Here is a 21,777-nt window from a genome sequence, read left to right as displayed (position 1 = left end):
ATACTGGTGCATGGTCATATAATAAATTACAGCAGAATAAGAAACAATAGGAAGAGGTCCCTGCCCTTATGAGGTTACAGTCTAGAGGGTAGTAGGGTGGAGACATGAGAGGGAGGAGCCTGGCCTTGCGAGCTTACAATCTAGAGGGTAGTGGGGTGGAGCTATTAGGGGGAGGAGCCTGCCCTGCGAGCTTACAATCTAGAGGGTAGTGGGGTGGAGATACTAGGGGGAGGAGCCTGCCCTTCAAGCTTACAATCTAGAGGGTAGTGGGGTGGAGATATTAGGGGGAGGAGCCTGCCCTGCAAGCTTATTCTCTATTGGGTAGTGGGGTGGGGACATAAGGTGAGGAGACACAGGGGTTAGTGGATAAGGCAGTGACCCTCCAATGTTACCTATAGCACATTATAGGCTTGTCTGAACAGGTGTGTTTTGAGACTGCGCTTGAATGTTTCCAGGCTCAGCGCACGACGTAATGGCTTGGAGGATCTCTGATAGCGGAATAAAAGCTACACAAGGAGATCTTTCCAACGATGGGATCTCTGATAGTGGGATCGAGTCTCATCTCCTCACCAACCCAACCGTAATCTCCACTCTGCAAACGATCTTCTTCTATTCTCCTCCAGGATCACCTCCTCACATTCACGTATACAAGACTTCTCACGTGCCTCACCCACCCTCTGGAATCTAATTCCAAAACACGCCCGTCACTCTCCAACCTTAGAAATCATTAAGCACTCCCTCAAAACTCACGCTTTCTGAAAAGCCTACACTCTAAGGTCTCTTTCAGACGGGAGGCTGAACTGCGCATGCCTGCCAAGCAGTTCAGTGCCCTGTCTGCCGCCTGCCAGTGCAATTTAAATACAGACGAGTGTCAAGTGTTACCCGGCGTACGAGAACCCAGACACGTCATGCCTGAGCACGGCTGGGGGCGTGCTCTGACTCTATGGGGGGGGGGGCTGTCTAGCGGCGGTATCGAGCACTAGCAAGTGCCCGAATGCAGCGCCTGTCAGTTGCCCGTGTGGCCTAACTTACGCCATTCCCCTTCAACCTCCAGGCAAGTTGTGCTACTTAGTAAATCTAATCTAAAACCATACAGCTTCTAGGTATACGTATTGTATACTAGCCCACCTCTTGTTTCCACCTATTCCTCATAGAGTGTAAGGTCACAAGGGCAGTGCTCTCTCACCGTTTGGTGTCCTGGAATTGTGTTCATTATGTTACATTTGTCAGTTTCTGCCAATTCTGTATTATGTTCCTGTGTCTGTATTCTGTGTACTCCATTGTCTGTATTATTATGTACCGCATGTTAATGTCTTACTCTGTACAGCACCACAGAATACGTTGGTGCTTTATAATCAATGATGATAACGCCATTCGAGTGACCTCGCTCCGCTCCACAAGACAACAATGACATCACCATGCCTCACTTCACTCCCAGGGTAAATAAATCTATGACATAAGAATGACATCACAGAGGGGACAGATTTTTGCATCGCACCACAGCAGTCATGCACAGAAAATCCCCCCGACACGCTCCCACGCCTCGCTATATGCTGCTTTATGACAAGAGAACATATTACTCCGGTACTCACTGCCAGCGTCACCATGGCAACACTCTCAGCTTACTGTTACTTTATACACCAAGACCTTGAATCACCACAATCCGCTGGAACGCTGCCCCCCTAGAGGTGTTTGTTAAAGGGCCACTCCAACTAAAAACCCAATTCCAGCGTTTGGTGGAGAAATAACCCTTCTTTTTGTTTGTGCCATCTCACAGGGTGCCCAGAGAGAGCTCTCTGCGCTCCTGAGCTCCCAGCTCTGCAAAACACAGACACAGACTCACGCTCATACATACACACCAGGAGAGAGATCTCCACGTTCCTAGGCTCCCAGCTCCGCAAAACACAGACACAGAGACACAGACTCACACTCATACATACACACCAGGAGTGAGAACTCTACGCTCCTAAGCTCCCAGCTCCGCAAAACACAGACACAGACTCACAATCATACATACACACCAGGAGAGAGATCTCTATGCTCCTAAGCTCCCAGCTCCGCAAAACACAGACACACACACACACACACACACACACACACACACACACGGAGAGAGATCTTTACGCGAAGCTCCCAGTTCTGCAAAACTTCTGCCCTCATTACCAGGGTCTACACCCCCCTCCCAGAGAGAGATCTCTATGCTCCTAAGCTCTGCAAAACAAACACACACTCACACCAGGAGAGATATCTCCACGCTCCTGAGCTCCGCAAAACACAGACAGACACAGAGACACACACAGACACACACAGACACACACAGACACACACAGACACACACAGACACACACAGACACACACAGACACACACAGACACACACAGACACACACAGACACACACAGACACACACAGACACACACAGACACACACAGACACAGAGATCTTTATGCTCCTGAGCTCCCAGCTCTGAAAAACTGCTGCCCTCATTATTACCAGGGTCTATCATAGCATAGTGTATGGCATGGTATATCAGTACACTATATGGTGTGGTATATTACAGTATATATTATACAATAGTGTACAGCATCTCACACCCTTTCCCTCCCCAGCTCAGCAGGTTACTATACTATATTGCAAATTGTATTAGTACAGTACACAGTATGGTATATCATAGTATAGTGTATGGCGTGGTATTTTATAGTATGGTATATTAAAGTTCTGTACAGTGTACGATATCTCACCTCCACTCTGTCCCAGCACAGCAGGTAACAGTGTCTATATTAGTATATAGTGTGGTATATTACATTATAGTGTATGGTGTGGTGTATCAGTAAACTATATGATGTAGTATAATATATTATACAATAGTGTAGAGTATCTCGCCTCCGCTCTGTCCCCCAGCTCAGCAAGTTATAGTATATAGTGTGGTGTATCGTACACTATATGATGTGGTATAGTATATTATACAATAGTGTAGAGCAGCCGTGCCCAACCTACGGCCCGCGGGCCATTTGTGGCCCGCGAAGCCAGTTTCTGCGGCCCGCGCGGTGTCTGCCTGCGGAGGGGGAGAGGATCGGGTGGTATTGCGTTGTATCAGCACTCGGCGGGACGCGCATACACCAGCGTGTGCTCGTATTCAGCCCCGGGTAGCGCTGGGATAGTCAGAAAGCCTCACTCATTGGTTACTGCAGGAGCCTTCCTCCAATAGGAATTAGCCTAATTCCTATTGGAGGAAGGCTCCTGCAGTAACCAATGAGCGAGGCTTTCTAACTATCCCAGCGCTACCCGGGGCTGAATACGAGCGCACGCTGGTGTATGCGCGTCCCGCCGAGTGCCATACTACGCAATACCACCCGATCCTCTCCCCCTCCGCAGGACACCGCGGGCAGACACCGGGGCACACGCTGTGCCAGCCTCCTCAGCCCCAAACACAGAGCTGCCAGCCTCCTCAGCCCCAAACACAGAGCTGCCAGCCTCCTCAGCCCCAAACACAGAGCTGCCAGCCTCCTCAGCCCCAAACACAGAGCTGCCAGCCTCCTCAGCCCCAAACACAGAGCTGCCAGCCTCCTCAGCCCCCTCCTCAGCCCCAAACACAGAGCTGCCAGCCTCCTCAGCCCCAAACACAGAGCTGCCAGCCTCCTCAGCTCCAAACACAGAGCTGCCAGCCTCCTCAGCTCCAAACACAGAGCTGCCAGCCTCCTCAGCTCCAAACACAGAGCTGCCAGCCTCCTCAGCTCCAAACACAGAGCTGCCAGCCTCCTCAGCCCCAAACACAGAGCTGCCAGCCTCCTCAGCCCCAAACACAGAGCTGCCAGCCTCCTCAGCCCCAAACACAGAGCTGACAGCCTCCTTAGCCCCACACAGAGCTGGCAGCCTCCTCAGCCAGCACACTACAGGCCACTCTGATACCATTGCTGCATTAATCTGCCCTGTGCATACACCCAGGTACCGTACTGGACTCTGATACCATTGCTGCATTAATCTGCCGCAAACTTCTCATTAAGAAAATGTACATCAAATGGTGAGTACAACAATTCTTGTCGTTTTCTTCCCATTTCCAACACCATGTTAACTGTTACTAGAAAAACGTTAAAAGTTTTACATCGAAATTTTGTATGCATGTGTTCCGGCCCTCGAGATTTTTCTTGATTTGAAGTTCGGCCCTCGGGCCAAAAAAGGTTGAGCACCACTGGTGTAGAGTATCTCGCCTGCACTCTGTCCCCAGCTCAGCAAGTTATAGTATATTGTGTGGTGTATCAGTACACTATATGATGTGGTATAGTATATCATACAATAGTGTAGAGTATCTCGCCTCCGCTTTGTCCCCCAGCTCAGCAAGTTATAGTATATAGTGTGGTGTATCAGTACACTATATGATGTGGTATAGTATATTATACAATAGTGTAGAGTATCTCGCCTCTGCTCTGTCCCCCAGCTCAGCAAGTTATAGTATATAGTGTGGTGTATCAGTACACTATATGATGTGGTATAGTATATTATACAATAGTGTAGAGTATCTCGCCTCCTCTCTGTCCCCCAGCTCAGCAAGTTATAGTATATTGCGTATTGTATTAGTAGAGAATATAGTGTGGTATATCAGGAGATTATATAAAGTAGTATATTATAGTATATAGTATGGTATATTGCTGTATAGTGTACAGTATCTCACCTCCACTCCCTCCCCCAGCTCAGCAAGTTATACTATATTGCACATTGTATTGGTAGAGTATACAGTATGGTGAGTTATAATATAGTGCATGGCATTGTATATCAGTACACTATATGGTGTGTTATAGTATATATTATGGTATATTATACAATAGTGTACAGTATCTCATCTCCGCTCTCCCCCCAGCACAGCATAGTATAGCATATTGCACATTGTATTAGTAGAGTACACAGTATGGTATATCACAGTATAGTGTATGGTGTGACCCTACACTATATGGTGTGGTATAGTACTGCAGTGTTCTCCACTGAATTTTTTTCCAGCCGGGTGGCATGAAATAGTAGCTGGGTCACGAAAAAGTAGCCGGGTGGGTTGAGATGAAAATGCAGGGCAACTCTGCTTACAGCATAGGAGGAGGTGAACCGATGACAGCCGGGTGGTCACCAGATCTAGCCGGGTGGAGCACCCGGCTAAATGAGCCTGGGGAGAACACTGTACTGTATAGTGTACAGTATCTCACCTCCGCATGGTATAGTCTATATTGCACATTGTATTAGTAGAGTATATAGTGTGGTATATCAGTAGTGAGGTGTGGTATACAATATTATAGTATGGTATGTTACCTAGTACTGCACCTCACCTCAGCTCCCTCCTGCAGCTCAGCACAGTACAGCATATATAGTATATGGTATGGTGCTGTATACAGTATATGGTATGGTGCTGTATATATAGTATATAGTATAGGGCTGTATATAGTGTATGGTACACGACCCACAGCTCAGCTTCCTCCCCTAGCACAGCAGGTTACATTGTATATATGGTATATGGATAGTACATGTTATGGTGCTGTGTATAGTACATGGTATAAGCGCCTCACCTCAGATCGGTACAGAATTTATAGTATATGTATGGTACATGGTATGGTGCTGTATATGGTATAGGCTCTTCAGCTCAGCTCCCTCCCCAAGCAAAGCATATATAGTATATGAATAGTATATAGTATGGTGCTGTACATTGTATGGTATATGGTGCTGTGTATAGTACATGGTATAGGTTTCTCACCTCCGTTCCCTCCAGCAGCTTATAGTGTATATATGGATAGTATATGGTATGGTGCTGTACATTGTAAGGTATATGTTGCTGTATATAGTATGGAGCTGTATATATGGTATAGGTTCCTCACCTCCGCTCCCTCCAGCAGCTTATAGTGTATATATGGATAGTATATGGTTTGGTGCTGTACATTGTAAGGTATATGGTGCTGTATATAGTATGGAGCTGTATATATGGTATAGGTTCCTCACCTCCGCTCCCTCCAGCAGTTTATAGTGTATATATGGATAGTATATGGTTTGGTGCTGTATACAGTATATGGTATGGTGCTGTATATATAGCAGTATATATAGCAATGTAGTATATGGTATAGGGCTGTATATAGTGTATTGTATATGGTATATGGTACGCGACCCACAGCTCAGCTCCCGCCCCTAGCACAGCAGTTTACATGGTATATGGATAGTATATGTTATGGTGCTGTGTATAGTACATGGTATAAGCGCCTCACCTCAGCTCGGTACAGAATGTATAGTATATGTATGGTACATAGTATGGTGCTGTATATGGTATATGCTACTGTATGGGTAGTATATGCTGCTGTACATTTGGTATTAGCACCTCACCTCAGCTCTCTCCCGCAGCTCGGACTCCTCTGCCAGACGTGGGGAAAGCAGCTCAGCCTGACAGCTCTCGCCCCGCCCTCCGCCGCCCCCATTGGCCCGCAGCACAGTTGCTATGGGACCAGCCCTCTGCTATTCGCTCCGCGGGCCATCCGTCACCGGGGAGGGCGTGGCCAATCCCGCTCTCCGCTCTGCTCTAGGTAAGGAAAAGTGGGCGGTGGAGCAGGAAGAGGTGGGCGGGATATAGGAGGGGCCTCGCTTGTTTACAAACGCGTGTAGCACCGCAACGCCTGCGCTGTAGCGATGCTGGCTGTCATCCCCGGATTCCTGCAATGTGTGGCGGAGCGTCAGTCTGTCACCGCCCCCTTTACGTCACATGGAAGGCGGGGCTCACACCTCCACACACAGGAGCCTAGAGGTCACAGGGGGGCGTGCTCGGGATCGTAGGAGGGCGGAGCTCTCTAGCGGCTAGCCACAGGGCTCGAAGGGGGGGCGGGACTTTCCAGCTACAGGTTGTGCGGGGGGTGTGGCCTTTCACACCGAAGTCAGTTAGTGGCCTGAAGAAGCGAGAGAGAGTCACGAAACTTGTTTTTCTGCCATAAAACTGACATTTGCACAGCCCACAACTGCTGCTGTGAGGAGGTGTGTGGAGAGAGGTATGCTAGCAGCATCTACAGTGCGCTCCCTCTACACTGCTTACACTGCGCTCCCTACACTGCTTACACTGCGCTCCCTACACTGCTTACACTGCGCTCCCTACACTGCTCTCCCTAAAGGTGTCCACTAACTGTCCAATTTCTAGCGAAAAATCGTTAGAGCGATCACAAATTCTGATCGGATTGGTTGTAAATAACCTCCATTGATGGACACAATCAATTATGAACGAGTAAAAAAAATGTCGTCCAAATAAATTTTCGTCGAACCAAAATTTGGATTTTCTTGTTGGTTGTGATAGATAGGAAGCACAGATTGGTTCGTTGATGGTGTAGTGAACGATTTATTACAATATTTCACTTCAAATCAGAATTTCTGATCGCTCGAACGATTTTTCGCTAGAAATTGGATCATTAGTGGCCACCTTAAAGGGAAGGTTCAGGGAGGGGATTAAAAAAATAAAAATAAATTTCCACTTACCTGGGGCTTCCTCCAGCCCGTGGCAGGCAGGAGGTGCCCTCGCCGCCGCTCCGCAGGCTCCCGGTGGTCTCCGGTGCCCGACCCGACCTGGCCAGGCCGGCTGCCAGGTCGGGCTCTTCTGCGCTCCATTTCCTGAGACTTCTGCGTCCCACGCCGGCGCGCTGACGTCATCGGACGGCCGCCGGGCTGTACTGCGCATGCACAGACGTCCCACGCCGGCAGACGTCCGATGACGTCAGCGCGCCGGCGTGGGACGCAGAAGTCCCAGGAAATGGTGCGCAGAAGAGCCCGACCTGGCAGCCGGCCTGGCCAGGTCGGGTCGGGCACCGGAGACCACCGGGAGCCTGCGGAGCCACGAGCTGGAGGAAGCCCCAGGTAAGTGGAAATTTATTTTTATTTTTTTAATCCCCTCCCTGAACCTTCCCTTTAAAGGGACACTTAAAGGGAACCTTAACTGAACGGGGGGTAAAGAGTTTCAATTACCTGGGGCTATTACCAGCCCCCTGCAGCAGTCCTGTGCCCTCGGAGCCGCTCTGGAATCCTCCGGTCCCCCGCCGTCACTTAGTTTCGTTTTTGACGACTCACCAGTCGGCCGGCCGCCATGCGTATTATTGGACGCATTCCCTACTGCAATTACTGCAATTAACGATGTAGCGGACCGCAACGCGTACAAAGATACGCGTTGCCGCATATCTATGCGTGCGGAATGCGGCAACGCGTATTTTTGTACGCAACAGCGCTAATTGCAGTAGGGAATGCGTCCAATAATACGCATGGAGGCCGGCCGACTGGTGAGTCGTCAAAAACGAAACTAAGTGACGGCGGGGGACCGGAGGATTCCAGAGCGGCTCCGAGGGCACAGGACTGCTGCAGGGGGCTGGTATTAGCCCCAGGTAAGTGAAACTCTTTACCCCCCGTTCAGTTAAGGTTCCCTTTAAGCCAGAAAAAAAAAATGAGTCTTACTCACCTGGGGCTTCTACCAGCCCCCTGCAGCAGTCATGTGCCCTCGCAGCCACTCACTAATCCTCTGGTCCCCCGCTGCCAGCTAGTTCTGCTTCTACCAGCCCCCTGCAGCAGTCCTGTGCCCTCGCAGCCCCTCACTAATCCTCTGGTCCCCCGCTGCCAGCTAGTTCTGCCTCTACCAGCCCCCTGCAGCAGTCCTGTGCCCTCGCAGCCACTCACTAATCCTCTGGTCCCCCCGCTGCCAGCTAGTTCTGCCTCTACCAGCCCCCTGCAGCAGTCCTGTGCCCTCGCAGCCACTCACTAATCCTCTGGTCCCCCGCTGCCAGCTAGTTCTGCTTCTACCAGCCCCCTGCAGCAGTCCTGTGCCCTCGCAGCCCCTCACTAATCCTCTGGTCCCCCGCTGCCAGCTAGTTCTGCCTCTACCAGCCCCCTGCAGCAGTCCTGTGCCCTCGCAGCCACTCACTAATCCTCTGGTCCCCCGCTGCCAGCTAGTTCTGCTTCTACCAGCCCCCTGCAGCAGTCCTGTGCCCTCGCAGCCACTCACTAATCCTCTGCTCCCCCGCTGCCAGCTAGTTCTGCCTCTACCAGCCCCCTGCAGCTGTCCTGTGCCCTCGTAGCCACTCACTAATCCTCTGGTCCCCCGCTGCCAGCTAGATCTGCCTCTACCAGCCCCCTGCAGCAGTCCTGTGCCCTCGCAGCCACTCACTAATCCTCTGGTCCCCCGCTGCCAGCTAGTTCTGCCTCTACCAGCCCCCTGCAGCAGTCCTGTGCCCTCGCAGCCACTCACTAATCATCTGGTCCCCCGCTGCCAGCTAGTTCTGCCTCTACCAGCCCCCTGCAGCAGTCCTGTGCCCTCGCAGCCACTCACTAATCCTCTGGTCCCCCGCTGCCAGCTAGTTCTGCCTCTACCAGCCCCCTGCAGCTGTCCTGTGCCCTCGTAGCCACTCACTAATCCTCTGGTCCCCCGCTGCCAGCTAGATCTGCCTCTACCAGCCCCCTGCAGCAGTCCTGTGCCCTCGCAGCCACTCACTAATCCTCTGGTCCCCCGCTGCCAGCTAGTTCTGCCTCTACCAGCCCCCCGCAGCAGTCCTGTGCCCTCGCAGCCACTCACTAATCCTCTGGTCCCCCGCTGCCAGCTAGTTCTGCCTCTACCAGCCCCCTGCAGCAGTCCTGTGCCCTCGCAGCCACTCACTAATCCTCTGCTCCCCCGCTGCCATCTAGTTCTGCCTCTACCAGCCCCCTGCAGCAGTCCTGTGCCCTCGCAGCCACTCACTAATCCTCTGGTCCCCCGCTGCCAGCTAGTTTCGTTCTTGCTGACAGGACTGGCCACGCGTATCTCTCCCTGCATTCCCGACTGCAATTAGCACTATTGCGAGCCGCAGCGCGTACAAAGATACACGTCGCCGCGTCACCAACACATAGATATGCGGCAACGTGAATTTTTGTACGTGTTGCGGCCTGCAATAGCGCTAATTACAGTCGGGAATGCGGGGAGAGATACGCGTGGCCAGTCCTGTCGGCAAGAACGAAACTAGCTGTCAGCGGGGGACCAGAGGATTAGTGAGGGGCTGCGAGGGCACAGGACTGCTGCAGGGGGCTGATAGAGGCAGAACTAGCTGGCAGCGGGGGACCAGAGGATTAGTGAGTGGCTGCGAGGGCACAGGACTGCTGCGGGGGGCTGGTAGAGGCAGAACTAGCTGGCAGCGGGGGGACCAGAGGATTAGTGAGTGGCTGCGAGGGCACAGGACTGCTGCAGGGGGCTGATAGAGGCAGAACTAGCTGGCAGCGGGGGACCAGAGGATTAGTGAGTGGCTGCGAGGGCACAGGACTGCTGCGGGGGGCTGGTAGAGGCAGAACTAGCTGGCAGCGGGGGACCAGAGGATTAGTGAGTGGCTGCGAGGGCACAGGACTGCTGCAGGGGGCTGGTAGAAGCCCCAGGTGAGTAAAACTCATTTTTTTTCTGGCTTAAGTGTCCCTTTAACACTGCTCTGGTAGCCATAAATCTGGAAACTTGGTGGCCAATCAACCATCCGATTCAATAATTATTATCGAATTGGATTAAAAATCTGTGTTGCCAAGTGCATGCCCAGATCAATGCGATACATTTGGGGTTGAGCATGTGGATAGGACATGCTGCGAGATGTTGGGCCTTCGTGCTCCGTCAGGTGTGTGGCGGTGACGGCAGCGATATCGGGACAAAACCGACGCTTCCCCTTCCCCCCGGCAGTGGCGTAGCTAAGGAGCTGTGGGCCCCGATGCAAGTTTTACAATGCCGCCCCCCAAGCACTCTATACATAACAATTGATACCGCACACCAAAACCTGCCAATGGCAACTACAGTGTCAGAGGTGCAAGAAGGGGATGGGGAACAGTTTGTTAATGATTACCACTATTCAAAATATCTGTATAAGTGATTATTATGAGCACAGTTCCAATAGAGAGCTAATACTGCAGTTGAGGGAGGGCCCCTCTGGCCCAAGGGCCCCTTCCTCAATGACAAAAGCTGCTCCAGAGAGTGCCCCAAAGTTCCAGGAGCCAGAGCGGAGGCTGTCCTTCCTCCGCAGACCGGAGATCCCGGAGTTCCAGGAGCAGAGTGGAGGCTGTCCTTACTCCGCAGGCCGGAGATCCCGGAGTTCCAGGAGCAGAGCGGAGGCTGTCCTTCCTCCGCAGGCCGGAGATCCCGGAGTTCCAGGAGCCAGAGCGGAGGCTGTCCTTCCTCCGCAGGCCGGAGATCCCGGAGTTCCAGGAGCAGAGCGGAGGCTGTCCTTCCTCCACAGGCTGGAGATCCCGGAGTTCCAGGAGCAGAGCAGAGACTATCCTTCCTACACAGGCCGGAGTTCCAGGAGCCAGAGCGGAGGCTGTCCTTCCTCCGCAGGCCGGAGATCCCGGAGTTCCAGGAGCAGAGCAGAGGCTGTCCTTCCTACACAGGCTGGAGATCCCGGAGTTCCAGGAGCAGAGCGGAGGCTGTCCTTCCTCCACAGGCTGGAGATCCCGGAGTTCCAGGAGCAGAGCAGAGACTATCCTTCCTCCACAGGCCGGAGTTCCAGGAGCCAGAGCGGAGGCTGTCCTTCCTCCGCAGGCCGGAGATCCCGGAGTTCCAGGAGCAGAGCAGAGGCTGTCCTTCCTACACAGGCTGGAGATCCCGGAGTTCCAGGAGCAGAGCGGAGGCTATCCTTCCTCCACAGGCCGGAGTTTCAGGAGCCAGAGCGGAGGCTGTCCTTCCTCCACAGGCCGGAGGTCCCGGAGTTCCAGGAGCAAGCGGAGGCTGTCCTTCCTCCACAGGCCGGAGATCCCGGAGTTACAGGAGCCAGAGCGGAGGCTATCCTTCCTCCGCAGGCCGGAGATCCCAGAGTTCCAAGAGCAGAGCGGAGGCTGTCCTTCCTCCGCAGGCCGGAGATCCCAGAGTTCCAGGAGCAGAGCGGAGGCTGTCCTTCCTCCGCAGACCGAAGATCCCGGAGTTCCAGGAGCAGAGTGGAGGCTGTCCTTCCTCCGCAGGCCGGAGATCCCAGGGTTCCAGGAGCAGAGCAGAGGCTGTCCTTCCTCCGCAGGCCGGAGTTCCAGGAGCCAGAGCGGAGGCTGTCCTTCCTCCGCAGGCCGGAGTTCCAGGAGCCAGAGCGGAGGCTGTCCTTCCTCCGCAGATCGAAGATCCCGGAGTTCCAGGAGCCAGAGTGGAGCCTGTCCTTCCTCTGCAGGCCAAAGATCCCGGAGTTCCAGGAGCCAGATTGGAGGCTGTCCTTCCTCCGCAGGCCGGAGTTCCAGGAGCCAGAGTGGAGGCTGTCCTTCCTCCGCAGACCGGAGATCCCGGAGTTCCAGGAGCTGGAGTGGAGGCTCTCCTTCCTCCGCAGACCGGAGTACCAGGAGCAGAGCGGAGGCTGTTCTTCCTCAACAGGCCAGCAATCCCGGAGTTCCAGGAACAGAGCGGAGGCTGTCCTTCCTCCGCAGGCCAGAGAGCCCGGAGTTCCAGGAACAGAGCGGAGGCTGTCCTGCCTCCGCAGGCCGAAGATCCCGGAGTTCCAGGAGCCAGAGTGGAGGCTGTCCTTCCTCCGCAGGCCAGAGATTCCGGAGTTCCAGGAGTAGAGCAGAGGCTGTCCTTCCTCCACAGGCCGGAGATCCCGGAGTTCCAGGAGCAGAGCGGAGACTGTCCTTCTTCTGCAGGCCGGAGTTCCAGGAGCAGAGCGGAGGCTGTCCTTCCTCCGCAGGCTGGAGATAGGGATGCTCATTCGGATTCCCCGGAAATGCAATTTCCGAAATTCCGATCGGAAATTGCATTTCCGCATCGGAATGCGGAAATCGGTAATGCAAGTGCCGTAGGCAGATTTCCGTCGGAAATCGCGGAAATTTCCGCCGGAAATCGCGGAAATTCCACCCGACTTTAACATCGATTTTCTCAAAAACTATAAGGTCTTTTTGCAAACTTTTTTTGCATCTTGTTCATAAGATTCAGTTTAATAAACCATGAAAATTTAGTGTTTCTAGAACTTAAGGGGGCTTTGCTATTAACCGCTAAATTTGGCGGATTTTTACTGTAATGTAAAATGCAGAAAATTTGCATCTGCCTGTTTTCTGCATTTTACATTACAGTAAAAATCTGCCGACTTTAGCGGTTAATAGCAAAGCCCCCGTAAGTCCTAGAAACACCAAATTTTCAGGGTTTATTAAACAGAATCTTCTGAACAAGATGCAAAAAAAGTTTTCAAAAAGACCTTATTGTTTTTGAGAAAATCGATGTTAAACTCGGGCGGAATTTCCGCGATTTACGGCGGAAATTCCGCATGCGGAAATTGGTAGTGGAAAGCGGAATCGGTAATTGGTACATGACGGAATGCGGATTTACCGCGGAATCGGAAATTGGCATTCCGACCATCCCTAGCTGGAGATCCCGGAGTTCCAGGAGCAGAGCGGAGGCTATCCTTCCTCCACAGGCCGGAGATCCCGGAGTTCCAGGAGCAGAGCGGAGGCTGTCCTTCCTCCACAGGCTGGAGATCCCGGAGTTCCAGGAGCAGAGCGGAGGCTATCCTTCCTCCACAGGCTGGAGATCCCAGAGTTCCAGGAGCAGAGCGGAGGCTATCCTTCCTCCACAGGCTGGAGATCCCGGAGTTCCAGGAGCAGAGCGGAGGCTGTCCTTCCTCCACAGGCTGGAGATCCCGGAGTTCCAGGAGCTGAGCGGAGGCTGTCCTTCCTCCGTAGGCTGGAGATCCCGGAGTTCCAGGAGCAGAGCGAAGGCTGTCCTTCCTCCACAGGCTGGAGATCCCGGAGTTCCAGGAGCTGAGCGGAGGCTGTCCTTCCTCCGTAGGCTGGAGATCCCGGAGTTCCAGGAGCGGAGCGAAGGCTGTCCTTCTTCCACAGGCTGGAGTTCCAGGAGCAGAGCGGAGGCTGTTCTTCCTCCGCAGGCCGGAGTTCCATGGTCTATACTGTATATGGCAGATCACTGTGATCAAATCTGCTTGAAATCGATAACGCAAACGTTGCTTGTTCGATTACCATCCAAAATTGTTAGAATGCGCAGGATGGAAAATTTTGCTGGATCAGCGGGAGTGCGTCGCTAGCGGCATTCGACTAAGTGACAACCGTAGTCTAGCCTTTCCCACTGCCAGCCCAGCCGGACATCCCAGTCACCGAACTCTGTGACCACAAAATTACCTCTCCTTGCCTTTCATCCTTCGTGGCCACCGCCTGACAACATTGGCCCGCCCACAGACTCGCCCCCTTAAGTAGCTCCGCACTGTAGCCCCTCCCCTCAGCATACTGCCTGCCTTATCTCGCTATATTTATGGGCAGCACGGTGGCGTAGTGGTTAGCGCTCTTGCCTTGCAGCACTGGGTCCTGGGTGGCAGGGAGCATGAGACACAGTAGAAAACTGTCCTGTGTCCTGGTCACCCCTCCCAGCTGCACACGCTAGGCTTCAAATCTCAAATTCAAAATAAAAATAAAATCTGTGCCAAAACAGCAGAACGAGAAGAACAACATCAGAAATCCCATCATGCTTTGCACAGCATCAGGGGAAAAAAGCCTGGGCAGTTTTCTTCTGTGCAGCTAAAAATGAGGCTTGGGTAAGAGAAACAAAGTTCTGATGCTGTGAAACTGTTAAAGAAACGCAAAGCCTTTTCAGTGCTGCTGAGTAGATGTTTAGTCAGGAGGTTCACTTTAAAGGGGTTCTGTGGATCTTGTAAAAAACTAAATCTGACACTTACCTGCGGCTTCTCCCGGCCCCCTGCAGCTGTCCCGCGCTGTCTTCTACGATCCGCCGTTCCCCGCCACCGTTTACCGTCCAATTATTCGTCTAACTAAACAAATGCAACTGCTCCTGCGCGGCCGTGCGCGTCCTCGCTTGCGTGTCTCCAGGAGCCTCCTGCGCAGGCGCAGTACAAAATTTTCTCGTACTGCGCAGGAGTCTCCCGGAGACGCGAGCGGTAGCTAGGACACGCATGGCTGCGCAGGCTTAGTTGTATTTGTCTAGTTAGATGAATAATTGGACGGTAAACGGTGGCGGGGAACGGCGGATCGTAGAGGACAGCGCGGGACAGCTGCAGGGGGCCGATAGAAGCCGCAGGTAAGTGTCAGATTTAGTTTTTTACAAGATCCACAGAACCCCTTTAATTTCTCCCTCTCTGGATGTAATTTGGGGTCCAGCTATTGCCAATATCAGAATTACAGAGACTTAATTGCAGCATCAAATCCGGCACTGCGTGGGCCCCGAAATGACCTGCTTCGGCCTCCCATAAGCGGTCCTCCATTTCCGTTGTCCAGTGGCGGCGAATTACACACACATCAATTGAGAAGAGGTCAGGTAGCATGCACTCACGGCCACGGGAGGAGTAATGGGGGCGGGGCTGGGGACATTCACTTTATTGCACAGGTAGAAAAGGCTGAGCCTGATCAGGTCCGTGATATTGTGCATGCGCGACCTGTCTGCACTCGGCCAAGCCCAATCAGGTCCGTGCTATTGTGCATGCGCGACCTGTCTGCACTCGGCCAAGCCCAATCAGGTCCGTGCTATTGTGCATGCGCGACCTGTCTGCACTCGGCCAAGCCCAATCAGGTCCGTGCTATTGTGCATGTGCGACCTGTCTGCACTCGGCCAAGCCCAATCAGGTCCGTGCTATTGTGCATGCGCGACCTGTCTGCACTCGGCCAAGCCCAATCAGGTCCGTGCTATTGTGCATGCGCGACCTGTCTGCACTCGGCCAAGCCCAATCAGGTCCATGCTATTGTGCATGCGCGACCTGTCTGCACTCGGCCAAGCCCAATCAGGTCCATGCTATTGTGCATGCGCGACCTGTCTGCACTCGGCCAAGCCCAATCAGGTCCATGCTATTGTGCATGCGCGACCTGTCTGCACTCGGCCAAGCCCAAACAGGTCCGTGCTATTGTGCATGCGCGACCTGTCTGCACTCTGCCAAGCCCAATCAGGTCCATGCTATTGTGCATGCGCGACCTGTCTGTACTCGGCCAAGCCCAATCAGGTCCGTGCTATTGTGCATGCGCGACCTGTCTGCACTCTGCCAAGCCCAATCAGGTCCGTGCTATTGTGCATGCGCAACCTGTCTGCACTCGGCCAAGCCCAATCAGGTCCGTGCTATTGTGCATGCGCGACCTGTCTGCACTCGGCCAAGCCCAATCAGGTCCGTGCTATTGTGCATGCGCGACCTGTCTGCACTCGGCCAAGCCCAATCAGGTCCGTGCTATTGTGCATGCGCAACCTGTCTGCACTCGGCCAAGCCCAATCAGGTCCGTTCTATTGTGCATGCGCGACCTGTCTGCACTCGGCCAAGCCCAATCAGGTCCGTGCTATTGTGCATGCGCAACCTGTCTGCACTCGGCCAAGCCCAATCAGGTCCGTTCTATTGTGCGTGCGCGACCTGTCTGCACTCAGCCAAGCCCAATCAGGTCCGTGCTATTGTGCATGCGCGACCTGTCTGCACTCAGTCAAGCCCAATCAGGTCCGTGCTATTGTGCATGCGCGACCTGTCTGCACTCAGCCAAGCCCAATCAGGTCCGTGCTATCGTGCATGCGCGACCTGTCTGCACTCAGCCAAGCCCAATCAGGTCCGTGCTATCGTGCATGCGCGACCTGTCTGCACTCGGCCAAGCCCAATCAGGTCCGTGCTATTGTGCATGCGCAACCTGTCTGCACTCGGCCAAGCCCAATCAGGTCCGTGCTATTGTGCATGCGCAACCTGTCTGCACTCGGCCAAGCCCAATCAGGTCCGTGCTATTGTGCATGCGCGACCTGTCTGCACTCAGCCAAGCCCAATCAGGTCCGTGCTATTGTGCATGCGCAACCTGTCTGCACTCGGCCAAGCCCAATCAGGTCCGTTCTATTGTGCATGCGCAACCTGTCTGCACTCGGCCAAGCCCAATCAGGTCCGTGCTATTGTGCATGCGCAACCTGTCTGCACTCGGCCAAGCCCAATCAGGTCCGTTCTATTGTGCATGCGCAACCTGTCTGCACTCGGCCAAGCCCAATCAGGTCCGTTCTATTGTGCATGCGCGACCTGTGTGCACTCAGCCAAGCCCAATCAGGTTCGTGCTATTGTGCATGCGCGACCTGTCTGCACTCAGCCAAGCCCAATCAGGTTTGTGCTATTGTGCATGCGCAACCTGTCTGCACTCGGCCAAGCCCAATCAGGTCCGTGCTATTGTGCATGTGCGACCTGTCTGCACTCGGCCAAGACCAATCAGGTCCGTGCTATCGTGCATGCGCAACCTGTCTGCACTCGGCCAAGCCCAATCAGGTCTGTGCTATTGTGCATGCGCAACCTGTCTGCACTCGGCCAAGCCCAATCAGGTCCATGCTATTGTGCATGCGCAACCTGTCTGCACTCGGCCAAGCCCAATCAGGTCCGCGCTATTGTGCATGCGCGACCTGTCTGCACTCAGCCAAGCCCAATCAGGTCCATGCTATTGTGCATGCGCAACCTGTCTGCACTCAGCCAAGCCCAATCAGGTCCGTGCTATCGTGCATGCGCGACCTGTCTGCACTCAGCCAAGCCCAATCAGGTCCGTGCTATCGTGCATGCGCGACCTGTCTGCACTCGGCCAAGCCCAATCAGGTCCGTGCTATTGTGCATGCGCGACCTGTCTGCACTCTGCCAAGCCCAATCAGGTCCATGCTATCGTGCATGCGCGACCTGTGTGCACTCGGCCAAGCCCAATCAGGTCCGTGCTATTGTGCATGCGCGACCTGTCTGCACTCGGCCAAGCCCAATCAGGTCCGTGCTATTGTGCATGCGCGACCTGTCTGCACTCAGCCAAGCCCAATCAGGTCCATGCTATTGTGCATGTGCGACCTGTCTGCACTCGGCCAAGACCAATCAGGTTCGTGCTATTGTTCATGCGCGACCTGTCTGCACTCAGCCAAGCCCAATCAGGTCCGTTCTATTGTGCATGCGCAACCTGTCTGCACTCGGCCAAGCCCAATCAGGTCCGTGCTATTGTGCATGCGCGACCTGTCTGCACTCAGCCAAGCCCAATCAGGTCCGTGCTATTGTGCATGTGCGACCTGTCTGCACTCGGCCAAGACCAATCAGGTTCGTGCTATTGTTCATGCGCGACCTGTCTGCACTCAGCCAAGCCCAATCAGGTCCGTTCTATTGTGCATGCGCGACCTGTCTGCACTCAGCCAAGCACAATCAGGTCCGTGCTATTGTGCATGCGCGACCTGTCTGCACTCGGCCAAGCCCAATCAGGTCCGTGCTATTGTGCATGCGCGACCTGTCTGCACTCAGCCAAGCCCAATCAGGTTCGTGCTATTGTGCATGCGCAACCTGTCTGCACTCGGCCAAGCCCAATCAGGTCCGTTCTATTGTGCATGTGCGACCTGTCTGCACCCATACTGTAGCACAAACTACTTTGCGCTCACCTTTTTTCCACTGAAGTTTGAGAGGGATCGCGCTGCTGCGCAATCACAGTGTGGCAACACACCCGCAAGCGTCGGGGGTCTCAGCGCTTGAGGAGGCCTCGGGAGGATCTTGGTAAGTATCTAACTTTTTAGATCTCACAGGTTAACTACAAGCTTTTCCCAACACACAACTGCAGGTTACGGTGGCCATACATCTCCCGACTGTACGATGAGATTTATAAATACTAAAGTCTGGTACACACCTTCAATTGTGATTGGCCAATCTTAAATTCTCATACTCCATGGAGGTGGTAAAATTGATCAGTGATTGGTCAATCATAATTGAAGGTGTGTACCAGGCTTACGCCACCGTGCTGCCTCTAGATCTAACAAGCATTGTGATGCTGGATATTTGTATGTAATGCCTGCAGTCTCTGTATTTTCACACTATGCTGTACCATATTCTATCAGTGAGGCCTGCTTCCCCCGCAGCAAAATCCGCAGCGTTTCCCCGCAAGTGATTTGAGCAGGGAAACACTGGCTATTCCGTCAGTAGCCTTGCGGTCCGAGGTCAGCAGCACACATCGGAATCCCTATAGCCACGCATGACACCATTCAGATGATGCGTACTTGCGAGACGCACGCGGCCATAGTGGAAAACGGCTTTAATTATAACAGTATTACCCTGATCTGTGGATCGTGGGTAGCAGGGTGGTATAGTGGTTAGTGCTCTCGCCTTGCAGCGCTGGATCCCTGGTTTGAGTCCCAGCCAGGGCAGTATCTGCATGGAGTTTGTATGTTCTCCCATTGTCTGTGTGAGTTTCCTCCGGGCACACCAGTTTCCCCCCACACCACCAAAAACATACAGATAAGTTAATTGGCTTCCTCCTAAACTGGCCCTAGGCTATGACACATACATCTGCGCGATACATACGTAGACATATGACTATGGCAGGGACTAGATTGTGAGCTGCTCTGAGGACAGTCAGGGACATGACTATGTACTCTGTAATGTGCTGCAGAAGATGTCAGTGCTATATTAATATATAATAATAATATGGTAGGACATTAGAATATGACTATGGTAGGGATTAGACTGTGAGCTCCTCTGAGGACAGTCAGTGAAATGACTATGAACTCTGTAAAGTGCTGCAGAAGATGTCAGTGCTATATAAATACATAATAATAATAATATGGTAGGACATTAGACTATGACTATGGTAGGATTAGATTGTTAGCTCCTCTGAGGACAGTCAGTGACAGGGCCGGGCCGAGGCATAGGCTGGAGAGGCTCCAGCCTCAGGGCGCAGTGTAGGAGGAGGCGCACAATTCATTCAGCTGTCATTCCTAATGGTGTATGAAGCAGAAAGAAATAAGAAAAGGGGATACATAGCAGTGACTGCAAGCCAGATAACTAGATATTAAGGTGTTGGGGAGGTTGTGGGCCCTGTGGCCCTCTTAGTGTAATAGCAATCAGTGTGTGACGGCTGGGGTGGGAGGGATGGGGGAGGGGCCTCTTAGTCTAATAGCAATCAGTGTGTGACAGCTGGGGTGGGAGGGATGAAGGGGCGCACTTTGGTGTCTCAGCCTTGGGTGCTGGAGGACCTTGTCCCAGCTCTGGTCAGTGACATGACTACCGTATGTGCTTGGTAAAGTGCTGCAGAAGATGTCAGTGCTATATAAATCAAACATAGCAAAGAAATGAACAGCGCTACTTAAAAACAGATGAGTGCTTACCTGCAAAAAAGTGCACACCCCACTCATGGGATTCAAATACACAATGAGCATACACATGACCTGTCTACCACTTGGAGGATGTTAGTTTCACTAACAATTTGCAATTTGTTAGGTACTTGTCCCTCCCACTGTCGAAGAAGTCTTTCCTCCATGGGAGGGGACCTAACACTAACTAAATTCTACCTATGCATATGCATAGCCTGGGCGCGCTACCAGTAAAATTGAGAATTGCGCAAAAAAAGTGGGATCAGCGCATCACCAGGCCGCCTCTGAATGGCCTCTGCTCAGAGATGCGCTGAGCCCCCCCAGAAACTGCAAACGCACCTTGAACCCAAACAGAGGCTCTGCATATACACCAAAGGAAAACTATTAAGTGGGAGCAGCTGACCAGAAATAAATCAATCAAACATAGCAAAGAAATGAACAGCGCTACTTAAAAACAGATGAGTGCTTACCTGCAAAAAAGTGCACACCCCACTCATGGGATTCAAATACACAATGAGCATACACATGACCTGTCTACCACTTGGAGGATGTTAGTTTCACTAACAATTTGCAATTTGTTAGGTACTTGTCCCTCCCACTGTCGAAGAAGTCTTTCCTCCATGGGCCTGGTGATGCGCTGATCCCACTTTTTTTGCGCAATTCTCAATTTTACTGGTAGCGCGCCCAGGCTATGCATATGCATAGGTAGAATTTAGTTAGTGTTAGGTCCCCTCCCATGGAGGAAAGACTTCTTCGACAGTGGGAGGGACAAGTACTTAACAAATTGCATGCAAGCTTGTTAGTGAAACTAACATCCTCCAAGTGGTAGACAGGTCATGTGTATGCTCATTGTGTATTTGAATCCCATGAGTGGGGTGTGCACTTTTTTGCAGGTAAGCACTCATCTGTTTTTAAGTAGCGCTGTTCATTTCTTTGCTATGTTTGATTGATTTATTTCTGGTCAGCTGCTCCCACTTAATAGTTTTCCTTTGGTGTATATGCAGAGCCTCTGTTTGGGTTCAAGGTGCGTTTGCAGTTTCTGGGGGGGCTCAGCGCATCTCTGAGCAGAGGCCATTCAGAGGCGGCCTGGTGATGCGCTGATCCCACTTTTTTTGCGCAGTGCTATATAAATACATAATAATAATATGGTAGGACATTTGACTATGACTATGGTAGGGACTAGACCAGGCGTGGGCAAACTTGGCCCTCCAGCTATTAAGGAACTACAAGTCCCACAATGCATTGCAGAAGTCTGACAGCCACAGTCATGACTCATACAGAATTATTAGGCAAGTTGTAGTTTTGAGGAATAATTTTATTATTGAACAACAACCATGTTCTCAATGAACCCAAAAAACTCATTAATATCAAAGCTGAATATTTTTGAAAGTAGTTTTTAGTTTGTTTTTAGTTTTAGCTATTTTAGGGGAATATCTTTGCATAATTATTAGGCAACTTAACAAAAAACAAATATATACCCAATTATTTATTTTTACCAGTGAAACCAATATAACATTTCAACATTTACAAATCTACATTTCTGACATTCAATAACAAAACAAAAACAAATCAGTGACCAATATAGCCACCTTTCTTTGCAAGGACACTCAAAAGCCTGCCATCCATGGATTCTGTCAGTGTTTTCATCTGTTCACCATCAGCATTGCGTGCAGCAGCAACCACAGCCTCCCAGACACTGTTCAGAGAGGTGTACTGTTTTCCCTCCTTGTAAATCTCACATTTTATGATGGACCACAGGTTCTCAATGGGGTTC

General features: G+C 52.2%; 2 protein-coding genes across 3 annotated transcripts in view; one reads left to right on the top strand and one right to left on the bottom strand.

Moving 5' to 3' along the window:
* Positions 1-6,428, bottom strand: part of RAB40B (RAB40B, member RAS oncogene family) — a 103,543-nt gene extending 97,115 nt beyond the window's left edge. Inside the window, exon 1 of the mRNA XM_068262972.1 lies at positions 6,347-6,428. The gene's annotated coding sequence lies outside the window, so the exon portion shown is untranslated. The remainder of the gene's footprint in view (positions 1-6,346) is intronic.
* A 467-nt stretch (positions 6,429-6,895) lies between these two features.
* The window catches only part of LOC137541147 (E3 ubiquitin/ISG15 ligase TRIM25-like), a 39,316-nt gene continuing 24,434 nt past the window's right edge, over positions 6,896-21,777 (top strand). For both annotated transcript variants that reach the window (XM_068262301.1, XM_068262300.1), the window contains exon 1: positions 6,896-6,999. The gene's annotated coding sequence lies outside the window, so the exon portion shown is untranslated. The remainder of the gene's footprint in view (positions 7,000-21,777) is intronic.

Source organism: Hyperolius riggenbachi, chromosome 12, assembly GCF_040937935.1.
Source record: "Hyperolius riggenbachi isolate aHypRig1 chromosome 12, aHypRig1.pri, whole genome shotgun sequence".
NCBI lineage: Eukaryota > Metazoa > Chordata > Amphibia > Anura > Hyperoliidae > Hyperolius > Hyperolius riggenbachi.
Note: the sequence above shows the minus strand (reverse complement) of the source record. Positions and strands in the feature narration are given on the sequence as shown.